Source organism: Entelurus aequoreus, linkage group LG06 (assembly GCF_033978785.1).
Source record: "Entelurus aequoreus isolate RoL-2023_Sb linkage group LG06, RoL_Eaeq_v1.1, whole genome shotgun sequence".
NCBI lineage: Eukaryota > Metazoa > Chordata > Actinopteri > Syngnathiformes > Syngnathidae > Entelurus > Entelurus aequoreus.
This window is the reverse complement of record NC_084736.1, coordinates 80,900,647-80,913,157: the sequence shown is the minus strand read 5'-3', so window position 1 is coordinate 80,913,157 and position 12,511 is coordinate 80,900,647. Positions and strand designations below refer to the sequence as shown.

The following is a 12,511-nucleotide window of genomic DNA, read 5'->3' as shown; positions in this document are numbered from 1 at the left end:
GGACGGGGCGAGGGTCACCACTTTGTCAACAAATGCGTGAGCAAATTGTTGAACGGTTTAAGAAAAACATTTCTCAACCAGCTATTGCAAGGAATTTAGGGATTTCACCATCTACGCTACGTAATATCATCAAAGGGTTCAGAGAATCTGGAGAAATCACTGCACGTAAGCAGCTAAGCCCGTGACCTTCCATCCCTCAGGCAGTACTGCATCAAAAAGCGACATCAGTGTGTAAAGGATATCACCACATGGGCTCAGGAACACTTAAAAAAACCACTGTCAGTAACTACAGTTGGTCGCTACTAGGGATGTCCGATAATGGATTTTTGCCGATATCCGATATTCCGATATTGTCCAACTCTTTAATTACCGATACCGATATCAACCGATACCGATATCAACCGATATATGCAGTCGTGGAATTAACACATTATTATGCCTAATTTGGACAACCAGGTATGGTGAAGATAAGGTACTTTTTTAAAAAAATCAGTAAAATAAGATAAATAAATTAAAAACATTTTCTTGAATAAAAAAGAAAGTACAACAATATAAAAACAGTTACATAGAAACTAGCAATGAATGAAAATGAGTAAAATTAACTGTTAAAGGTTAGTACTATTAGTGGACCAGCAGCACGCACAATCATGTGTGCTTACGGACTGTATCCCTTGCAGACTGTATTGATATATATTGATATATAATGTAGGAAGCAGAATATTAATAACAGAAAGAAACAACCCTTTTGTGTGAATGAGTGTAAATGGGGGAGGGAGGTTTTTTGGGTTGGTGCACTAATTGTAAGTGTATCTTGTGTTTTTTATGTGGATTTAATTTAAAAAAAAAAAAAAAAAAACGATACCGATACCGATAAAAAAAACACCGATACCGATCATTTCCGATATTACATTTTAACGCATATATCGGCCGATAATATCGGCAGGCCGATATTATCGGACATCTCTAGTCGCTACATCTGTAAGCACAAGTTAAAACTCTACTATGCAAAGCGAAAGCCATTTATCAACAACACCCAGAAAAGCCGCCGGCTTTGCTGGGCCCCGAGCTCATCTAAGATGGACTGATGCAAAGTGGAAAAGTGTTCTGTGGTCTGACGAGTCCACATTTGAAATTGTTTTCGGAAACTGTGGACGTCGAACAAAGAGGAAAAGAACCATCCGGATTGTTATAGACGCAAAGTGTAAAAGCCAGCATGTGTGATGGTATGGGGGTGTATTAGTGCCCAAGACATGGGTAACTTACACATCTGTGAAGGCGCCATTAATGCTGAAAGGTACATACAGGTTTTGGAGCAACATATGTTACAACATATGGACGCCCCTGCTTATTTCAGCAAGACAATGCCGAGCCACGTGTTACATCAGCGTGGCTTCATAGTGAAAGAGTGCGGGTACTAGACTGGCGCATTAAACGACTTAAAAGCTAATCAATCAAAGCAAAGCGATCCATCCTAGTCAAATGTTTAAAAGCCGTTACGTTTTTTTCGGATACATTGCGGCGAGTAACAGGCTCTAAATGCAGCGGTGCATTGTGGGCCGGCGCTTTCATCGGGGGAACAAATGGATCCCAAACAGCAGGGAGATGAAACAACACAGCCAGGCTGCTGGAATGCTAAACCTCAGGCATTTCCCCTCTGATTGGCATTTCTCTTTGCTCTTCTTTATTTTGAGTCCAGTCTTCCTTTTTCAGCCTCTCTCGAGTGTCCAAACGTCCCGTCGAAAAGTTCTCGGCGAAGCTTCCCGTCCACGTTATTGGATCAGCGCTCATTCCACCGTCAGGCCTGGACAGTCCTCGATATTAGAGTGCGAATTCTTTCACGTCCTTCCTGCCCCCGCCCTCGCATCCACAGCAGGGAGTGGACAAAGAGGTGAAGAAAAGAAGCCGTGTGTGTGTGTGTGTGTGTGTGTGTGTGTGTGTGTGTGTGTGTGTGTGTGTGTGTGTGTGTGTGTGTGTGTGTTCTTGTATTTCTACCTTTCTTGAGACATCAACAAGGAAAAGTATCGTCCATATGAGGACCGGTGAACAAGTTAGGACATAAATCATACTAAAAACCCCTTCTGGTCAACATATGAAATAACAAGTTTGTGTTAAAAATTAGAAGTGCTCCCCCTCTGGCCAACATATGCAATAACAAGTGTGTGTCAGGAATTGAAATGCACCTTTGGCCAAAATATTATTAAAAAAAGTAAAATAAATATGTATATATAGTAGAGATGTCCTATAATATCGGTCTGCCGATATTATCGGCCGATAAATGCGTTAAAATGTAATATCGGAAATTATCGGTATCGGTTTTTTATTATTAGTATCGTTTTGTTTGTTTTTTTTGTTTGTTTGTTTTTTGTTTTTTTTTAAATTATTAAATCCACATAAAAAACCGGTGAACAAGTTAGGACATAGATCATACTAAAAACCCCTTCTGGTCAACATATGAAATAACAAGTGTGTGTAAAAAATTAGAAGTGCTCCCCCTCTGGCCAACATATGCAATAACAAGTGTGTGTCAGGAATTGAAATGCACCTTTGGCCAAAATATTATTTAAAAAAGTAAAATAAATATGTATATATAGTAGAGATGTCCGATAATATCGGTCTGCCGATATTAGCGGCCGATAAATGCGTTAAAATGTAATATCGAAAATTATCGGTATCGGTTTTTTTATTATCAGTATCGTGTTTTTTTTTGTTTTTTTAAAATGATTAAATCCACATAAAAAACCGGTGAACAAGTTAGGACATAAATCATACTAAAAACCCCTTCTGGTCAACATATGAAATAACAAGTGAATGTGTTAAAAATTAGAAGTGCTCCCCCTCTGGCCAACATATGCAATAACAAGTGTGTGTCAGGAATTGAAATGCACCTTTGGCCAAAATATTATTACAAAAAGTAAAATAAATATGTATATATAGTAGAGATGTCCGATAATATCGGTCTGCCGATATTATCGTCCGATAAATGCATTAAAATGTAATATCGGAAATTATCGGTATCTATTTTTTTATTATCAGTATCGTGTTTTTTTTGTTTTTGTTTGTTTTTTAATTATTAAATCCACATAAAAAACCGGTGAACAAGTTAGGACATAAATCATACTAAAAACCCCTTCTGGTCAACATATGAAATAACAAGTGTGTGTAAAAAAATTAGAAGTGCTCCCCTTCTGGCCAACATATGCAATAACAAGTGTGTGTCAGGAATTGAAATGCACCTTTGGCCAAAATATTATTAAAAAAGTAAAATAAATATGTATATATAGACGAGGGGTCACCAACGCGGTGCCCGCGGGCACCAGGTAGCCCATAAGGACCAGATGAGTAGCCCGCTGGCCTGTTCTAAAAATAATAACAATACCTGGGATTTATATAGCGCTTTTTCTAAGTACCCAAAGTCGCTTTACATGTTAAAAACCCATCATTCATTCACACCTGGTGGTGGTAAGCTACTTTCATAGCCACAACTGCCCTGGGGTACACTGACTGATATTTGTTTAAAAAACAAACAAACAAACAAACAAAAACAGCCTTCCATGTTTTTGGACTGGAATTCTTAATCATGCGAAATATTGTGCTGTTTTTTTTGTTTTTTTTCTCATTTTCATATAAAAATAGCTCAAATAGCAGCACTTACCAGTGAGCTGCCTCTATTCTTTAAATTGTATTTATTTACTAGCAAGCTGGTCTCGCTTTGCCCGACATTTTTAATTCTAAAAGAGACAAAACTCAAATAAAATTTGAAAATCCAAGAAAATATTCTAAAGACTTGGTCTTAACTTGTTTAAATAAATTCATTAATTTTTTTTACTTTGCTTCTTATAACTTTCAGAAAGACAATTTTAGAGAAAAAATACAACCTTAAAAATGATTTTAGGATTTTTAAACACATATACCTTTTTACCTTTTAAATTCCTTCCTCTTCTTTCCTGACAATTTAAATCAATGTTCAAGTAAAAATTTTTTTTATTATTGTAAAGAATAATAAATACATTTTAATTTAATTCTTCATTTTAGCTTCTGTTTTTTCGACGAAGAATATTTGTGAAATATTTCTTCAAACTTATTATGATTAAAATTCAAAAAAATAATTCTGGCAAATCTAGAAAATTTGTAGAATCAAATTTAAATCTTATTTCAAAGTCTTTTGAATTTCTTTTAAAAATTTTGTTCTGAAAAATCTAGAAGAAATAATTATTTGTTTTTGTTAGAAATATAGCTTGGTCCAATTTGTTATATATTCTAACAAAGTGCAGATTGGATTTTAACCTATTTAAAACATGTCATCAAAATTCTAAAATTAATCTTAATCAGGAAAAATTACTAATGATGTTCCATAAAAATGTTTTTAATTTTTTCAAAAAGATTCGAATTAGCTAGTTTTTCTCTTCTTTTTTTCGGTTGAATTTTGAATTTTAAAGAGTCGAGATTGAAGATAAACTATGTTTCAAAATTTAATTGTCATTTTTTTTCGTGTTTTCTCCTCTTTTAAACCATTCAATTAAGTGTAAATATCATTAATTATTAATAATAACATAGAGTTAAAGGTAAATTGAGGAAATTGGCTATTTCTGGCAATTTATTTAAGTGTGTATCAAACTGGTAGCCCTTCGCATTAATCAGTACCCAAGAAGTAGCTCTTGATTTCAAAAAGGTTGGTGACTCCTGATATAGACATACTGGAATCATTTGAAGTAAATAATGAAGATTAAAAACCAATTACAAACAAAAAATTCAAAAAACAAAATAAAATAAATGAAAAGCAGTCTTTTTCTCACAACGTGTCGACTTTTTTCTTATAAAATCGGGAACAATTTCTCATATTGTTTCTGTTTCTGTAATATTGTAATATTTTCTCGTACAATTATTACTTTTTTTAATGTAAAGTGATTACTTTTTAATGCAAAATGGTGAGATTTGTCATGTATACATATATTAGCGCCAATTTTTGTGTCGTTCTTGTAAAATAGTGACATTTTTTGAGTGAAATGATGACTTGTGTCATAATTTTGCCAGGTAAAATTCAATTTGGCAATAATATTGCCAAAATGTTAAAGTTTTCTTATAAAATTTTGACTTTTGTCGAGTAAAATTACGACTCTTTTCACAAAATTACCAACATTTTAAGCTATTCTTGTAAAATTGCGACTGTCATTGAGTAAAATTCCAACTTTTATCATAATATTGCACAAATGTTCCGTTTTTCTTGTAAAATTTTGACTCGCGTTGAGTAAAATTACGACTTTTACTATAATACTGCCAAAATTCTAAGTTTTTCTTGTGAAATTCCAACTCATTTTTCACGACAAGCTTTTGTGTGTTTGCATAGTATGTATATATTATTAATGTTGTAAATACAAATCTTTATATATCTAGAAAGGCTGGTCCTGAAGAGGGAGGCATTTTTCGGAGGTCTCAAGAAGGTAACAAATACAAGAATGTATTTGTGTGTTGTAAGGAATTGAATTGCACCGCCTTTGGCCAAAATTGTATTTAAAAAAAATATATATATACATATATATATATATATATATATATATATGTATATAGAGACATACTGTAATAACTTGAAGTAAATAATGAAGATTAAAAACCTATTACAAGCAAAAAATTTGAAAAATAAAAATAAAAAATTAACTAAAAGCAGTCTTTTTCTCACAATGTGTCTCAACATTTTTCTTAGAAAATTGGGAACAATTTAGAATTGAATAGAATAGAATAGAAAGTACTTTATTGATCCCTGGGGGAAATTCAGCACCACCGTTCGCTCACAATAAACAATAAACACTTGGGTATTTTTTACATGTGAATAATATAACTAAAGTCTATTATACAGCATTATTCACATGTGAATAACATACATACAGTCTATTATACAGCATTATTCACATGTGAATAACATACATACAGTCTATTATACAGCATTATTTACATGTGAATAATATAAATACAGTCTATTATACAGCATTATTCACATGTGAATAACATAAATACAGTCTATTATACAGCATTATTCACATGTGAATAATATAAATACAGTCTATTATACAGCATTATTCACATGTGAATAATATAAATACAGTCTATTATACAGCATTATTTACATGTGAATAATATAAATACAGTCTATTATACAGCATTATTCACATGTGAATAACATAAATACAGTCTATTATACAACATTATTTACATGTGAATAATATAAATACACTCTATTATACAGCATTATTCACATGTGAATAATATAAATACAGTCTATTATAAAGCATTATTCACATGTGAATGATATAAATACAGTCTATTATACAGCATTATTCACATGTGAATAATATAAATACAGTCTATTACACAGTATTATTCACATGTGAATAATATAAATACAATCTATTATACAGCATTATTCACATGTGAATAATATAAATACAGTCTATTATACAGCATTATTCACATGTGAATAATATAAATACAGTCTATTATACAGCATTATTCACATGTGAATAATATAAATACAGTATATTATACAGCATTATTCACATGTGAATAATATAAATACAGTCTATTATACAGCATTATTCACATGTGAATAATATAAATACAGTCTATTATACAGCCTTATTCACATGTGAATAATATAAATACAGTGTATTATACAGCATTATTCACATGTGAATAATATAAATACAGTCTATTATACATTTAAGTACAGTTAAAAAGGAACTCATATTCAATTTCTCATATTCTTTCTGTTTCTGTAATATTGAAATATTTTCTCGTACAATTATTACTTTTTTTATGTAAAATGATTACTTTTTAATGCAAAATGGTGACATTTGTCATATAAAATCCTGACCTGTATCACATTATCGCCAATTTTTGTGTCTTTCTTGTAAAATAGTGACATTTTTTAAGTAAAATTATGACTTTTGTCATAATTTTGCCAGGTAAAATTCAGATCATTATCATATTATTGCCAAAATGTTCAAGTTTTCTTATAAAATTGTGACTTTTGTTGAGTAAAGTTACGACTCTTTTCATTAAAATTACCAACATTTTAAGCTTTTCTTGTAAAATCGCGACTGATATTAAGTAAAATTCCAACTTTTATCATGATGTTGCACAAATTTTCGGGTTTTTTTTGTAAAATTTTGACTTGCGTCGGGTAAAATTACGACTTTTATTATAATACTGCCAAAGTTTTTCTTGTGAAACTGTGACCTTTTTCTTGTGAAACCCCAACTCATTTTTCAAAACAAGCTTTTTTATATGTGCATAGTATGTATAAATTATTAATGTTGTAAATACACATCTTTATATATCTAGAAAGGGTGGTCCTAAAGAGGTGGGCATTTTTCACAGGGCTCAAGAAGGTAACAAATACAAGAATGTGTGTGTGTGTGTGTGTGTGTGTGTGTGTGTGTGTGTGTGTGTGTGTGTGTGCGTGTGTGTGTGTGTGTGTGTGTGTGTGTGTGTGTGTGTGTGTGTGTGTGTGTGTGTGTGTGTGTGTGTGTGTGTGTAGTGGAGTGTCAAAATGTGCAGAGTACAGGGTTGCCTTCGCCTCAATGGGGCCAACTTTTGTTTTGTGTCTCTTCACCCCCTCCTCTTCCTCTTTTTCCTCGCTCTCTCTTTCTGTGCCAAAAAGGGGGAAGGGTTTCTCGGGGTGACAGACAGACACAGCTGGGGTCCATAGAAGGTGCTCGTCCCACCCCACCAAAGATGCCAGAGATAGACCGAAAAAAAACAACCAAAACACACTGTGGGTGTGTACTGACTAGGGACCGAGTGGGCAAACAAGAGAGAGATAGGGGTGGGGACCCTCCTTTTTCATGACACACCTCTTTTTTTCCTCTCCTCCTCATCTGCCTTTCTTTGGGTCAATTCTGCATTGTTTGAAATTGTTCACATTCGTACTTACACTTAGATGTGAATACCACTTACCCCATGAATTGATTAACGTGGACCCGACTTAAACAAGTTGAAAAACGTATTCGGGTGTTACCATTTAGTGGTCAGTTGTACGGAATATGTACTGTACTGTGCAATCTACTAAGAAAAGTTTTAATCAATCAATCAAACCTGGGCAAAGTAAGGCCCGGGGGCCACATGTGGCCCGTTAAGCTTTTCAATCTGGCCCGCCGGACATTCCCAAATAAGAGTTTTAGATCAACATCATATTGAACCCTTTGGGTTAGGAATCTGGTGAGGGCAGTCGCATTTCTTCTCCCAGCTTGCTCTCTTTGTTTTGTCCTGTCTACACTTTTTTGAAGCCTCTTTCTTTGCGCTGTCCTCCAAATCTAAACATCAGACATGGAAATGATCAGCTGGACTCTCGACTCAATTGACAAAATATTTTCGACGAGGAAAAGAGGTTCTGGGGAGCCTGGCTGCCCTGATGGAACCATTGCTGCGGGGTACGTGAGAGATTCCTGGGATAAATGGAGAATCATGTGCCTCTCAGTCCTTTCCATCGAGGATGTGGAAGACACGGTTCCTATTTGGAACCGGGATCGCGGGGAGCCTGCTGATTGGGCCGGGCATTGCTCTGGTGTATCAGCAAATTCGTAAAACAATGGCAGCCACTCAAGGAGCCCAAAGGCTGTTCGTCGCAATGGAAGGTTTGGGCCGGGCTGTGGGATCAGAGACTGGGGGCGATTTCTGAACTGAATAACAAGATGGATCACATCATGGAAAAGCTGGTTGAAAAAGGAAAAATTGGATATGAGAGCCAGCATGGACAAAAAAAACATTTAAAAAAACAAAAATGATGACCAACAACAACAATGGCATCCGCTCAGACATCAAAGTCAATGGACAGGCACTGGACACGGTGTCAAGCTACAAGTACCTCGGTGCAATCGTGTCTGATGAAGGATCCAAACGGGAAGTCCTTGCCAGAAGTGCTCAAACAACTGCTGCTCTGGCCAAACTCAAGCCCATATGGAAAGACACAAACATCAGTCTGGCATCAAAGGTGAGATTACAGCGCTCACTTGTAATGTCGATCTTCCTTTACGCCTGTGATACATGGACCCTTACAGCAGAGCTGCAGACGAGAATTCAGAACATGGAGATGAGATGCTACAGAAGACTCATGGGTATCTCCTACACCCAACATGTCACAAACGAAGAAGTCCGGCAAAAGATCAGCCAAGCCATCGGCCCACATGATGACCTGCTCACCACGGTCATAAAGCGCAAACTGAGGTGGTACGGACACATCACCAGATCCTCAGGACTTGCAAAAACCATCCTGCAAAGGCACCGTACAAGGTGGCAGGAGACGAGGGAGACAAAAGAAAAGATGGGAAGATAACATCGGAGAATGGACTCACCTGAAACTCACTGAGGCAATGAGAGCTGCTGAGGACAGAGAGGGATGGAGAGAGCTGGTCAACAGATCGTCTGTTGTGCCACGAAGACCCTCCGGGGCTATGGGATAGGTTAGGTTAGGTTATGGACGAATAGAACAGACAAGCCATTGTAATGTCTGCTCGCGGAAAAACAAAATCCTAATCTACGATTTGACTCCCTCGAATGGCCTTGATGCAACAACAAGAGCAGTCTGTTCTGAAAACATCCCCCCGAGGACTCCTCAATGATGGACGCTTTTTACCTCCCTCCCTCCTCAACGACACCTGGAGGCAAACTTTTGCTTGCATGCAGAACGGCCCCAGGCCTATGGACACTACATCAACACACCCAAGACAATGGGGCATATACACACACACACCCCCACCCACCACCCCCGCCCCAAGCCTTCACCACCGCTTGATTCCCCTTCGGGGTGATGGACGGCTGGCAACGCTTTCCATCAGCAGTCGACCTCCAGGGTCCCCACATGTTATTCCTTTCTCCTTCAGCGTCCATTACAGATACATGCACATGCGTGTTGGCCATTTATGCAAATTAGACAGACCAACAATGTTATTTCTTCTTCTCTCAGTTTTAGATGCAAATTGCAAACCCCCTTTTCACGATATGGTAGTAGCCACAATGACAATGATTGAGGCTGTTTAATGTCCTCTATATTGGTTATAGAGTATAGGGTATTGCCGTGCTTCCTCCTGTAAATGCACTTATGCATTTAACGTTTTGGGTGTCAGTGTGTGAATTGAAACACATCCTCGTCGGCAATGAATACTTCTACCTTTGAATTGGATTCATTACTGCATAAGATTCTTCAGGACTAGTCTGTTACCCCATTTTCGTTTCTCCCTCCTTTCATACTTACAGTAAAGCATCCCCTCAAAGGACAGTCCTTCACTAAAAGTAGTCAAATCCAATAAACGAGGCTGAGGCACTGTTACTTTCAAAATAAAAGCTACAGGTAGTTTAAAAATTACATATGTATTATATATATATACTGCATATACATGGTAACACTTTAGTATGGGGAACACATATTCACCATTAATTAGTTGCTTATTAACATGCAAAATAGTAACATGTTGGCTCTAAATGAGTCATTATTAAGTACTTATTAATGCCTTATTCTGCATGGCCTTATTATACAACCAGTAAGCCATTAACTAAGAGTCTTCCCTCAATAACCTCAGTATTATTGCTTATTAGTAACCCTAACCCTAACCCCAACCCTAACCCTAACCCTAACCCTAACCCTTACATGTTACCCTAGTGTCCAAATAACTCTAAATTAAGTCTTTGTTACTTTAATAAGCAACTAATTAATGCTGATACAAATGTTTGCCATCTATCCCATCCATTTTCTACCGCTTGTCCCTTTTGGGGTGGTGGGGGGGTGCTGGAGCCTATCTCAGCTACAATCGGGCGGAAGGCGGGGTACACCCTGGACAAGTCGCCACCTCATCGCAGAAATAATAAATACAATTATACAAAATATTAATTGAATCATGAAATAATTACATAATCAATTAAATTGTGAGATAATCAATTCAATCATGACAATTAATTTACTCATAAGATAATTAATTAAATAATTCAATAATTAATTAAAAGATACAAATAAGTAGATATTGAAATAATGAAATGTACTTTTACATTGAGTAAATAAACGACACATTTAATAACACATTTATCTACTTAATTCCATTTATAATGAATTAATTATACATTTAAATAACTAATTACATTGTGAAATAATAAATACCCATCCATCCATCCATTCTCTACTGCTTATTCCCTTCGGGGTGGCGGGGGGTGCTGGAGCCTATCTCAGCTACAATCGGGCGGAAGGCGGGGTACACCCAGGACAAGTCGCCACCTCATTGCAGAAATAATAAATACAATTATACATAATATTAATTGAATCATGAAATGATTACATAATCAGTTAAATTGTGAGATAATCAATTAAATCATGACATAATTAGTTTATTCATAAGATAATTAATTAAATAGTGCATCCGTCTATTTTCTACCGCTTGTTCCTTTTAGGGTTGCAGGGGGTGCTGGAGCCTATCTCAGCAACAATCGGGTGGAAGGCGGTGTACACTCTGGACAAGTCGCCACCTGATCGCAAAAATAATAAATACAATTATACAAAATATTAATTGAATGATTAAATAATTACACAATCAATTAAATTGTGAGATAATCAATTAAATCATGACATAATTAATTTATTCATAAAATAATGAATTAAATAATTAAATAATTAATTAAAAGATACAAATAATTAGATATTGCCATCCATCCCATCCATTTTCTACCGCTTGTCCCCTTTGGGGTCGTGGGGGGTGCTGGAGCCTATCTCAGCTGCATTCGGGCGGAAGGCGGGGTACACCCTGGACAAGTCGCCACCTCATCGCAGAAATAATAAAAACAATTATACAAAATATTAATTGAATCATGAAAAAATTACATAATCAATTAAAATTGTGAGATAATCAATGAAATCATGAAATATTTAATTTATTCATAAGATAATGAATTAAATAATTAAATCATTAATTAAAAGATACAAATAATTAGATATTGCCATCCATCCCATCCATTTTCCACTGCTTGTCCCTTTTGGGGTCGTGGGGGGGTGCTGGAGCCTATCCCAGCTACAATCGGGCGGAAGGCGGGGTACACCCTGGACAAGTCGCCACCTCATCGCAGAAATAATAAAAACTATTATACAAAATATTAATTGAATCATAAAATAATTACATAATCAATTAAAATTGTGAGATAATCAATGAAATCATGAAATATTTAATTTATTCATAAGATAATGAATTAAATAATTAAATCATTAATTAAAAGATACAAATAATTAGATATTGCCATCCATCCCATCCATTTTCCACTGCTTGTCCCTTTAGGGGTCGTGGGGGGGTGCTGGAGCCTATCCCAGCTACAATCGGGCGGAAGGCGGGGTACACCCTGGACAAGTCGCCACCTCATCGCAGAAATAATAAATACAACTATACAAAATATTAATTGAATCATGAAAAAATTACATAATCAATTAAATTGTGGGATAATCAATTAAATCATGACGTGAGTTGTGCGGTCCTCTGTTGTCCTTTGT

At 35.7% G+C, this 12,511-nt stretch overlaps 1 protein-coding gene across 10 annotated transcripts in view; it reads left to right on the top strand.

The window, feature by feature from the left end:
- Positions 1-12,511, top strand: part of arvcfb (ARVCF delta catenin family member b) — a 492,749-nt gene that overhangs the window by 210,327 nt on the left and 269,911 nt on the right. The gene's annotated exons all lie outside the window — the stretch shown is intronic.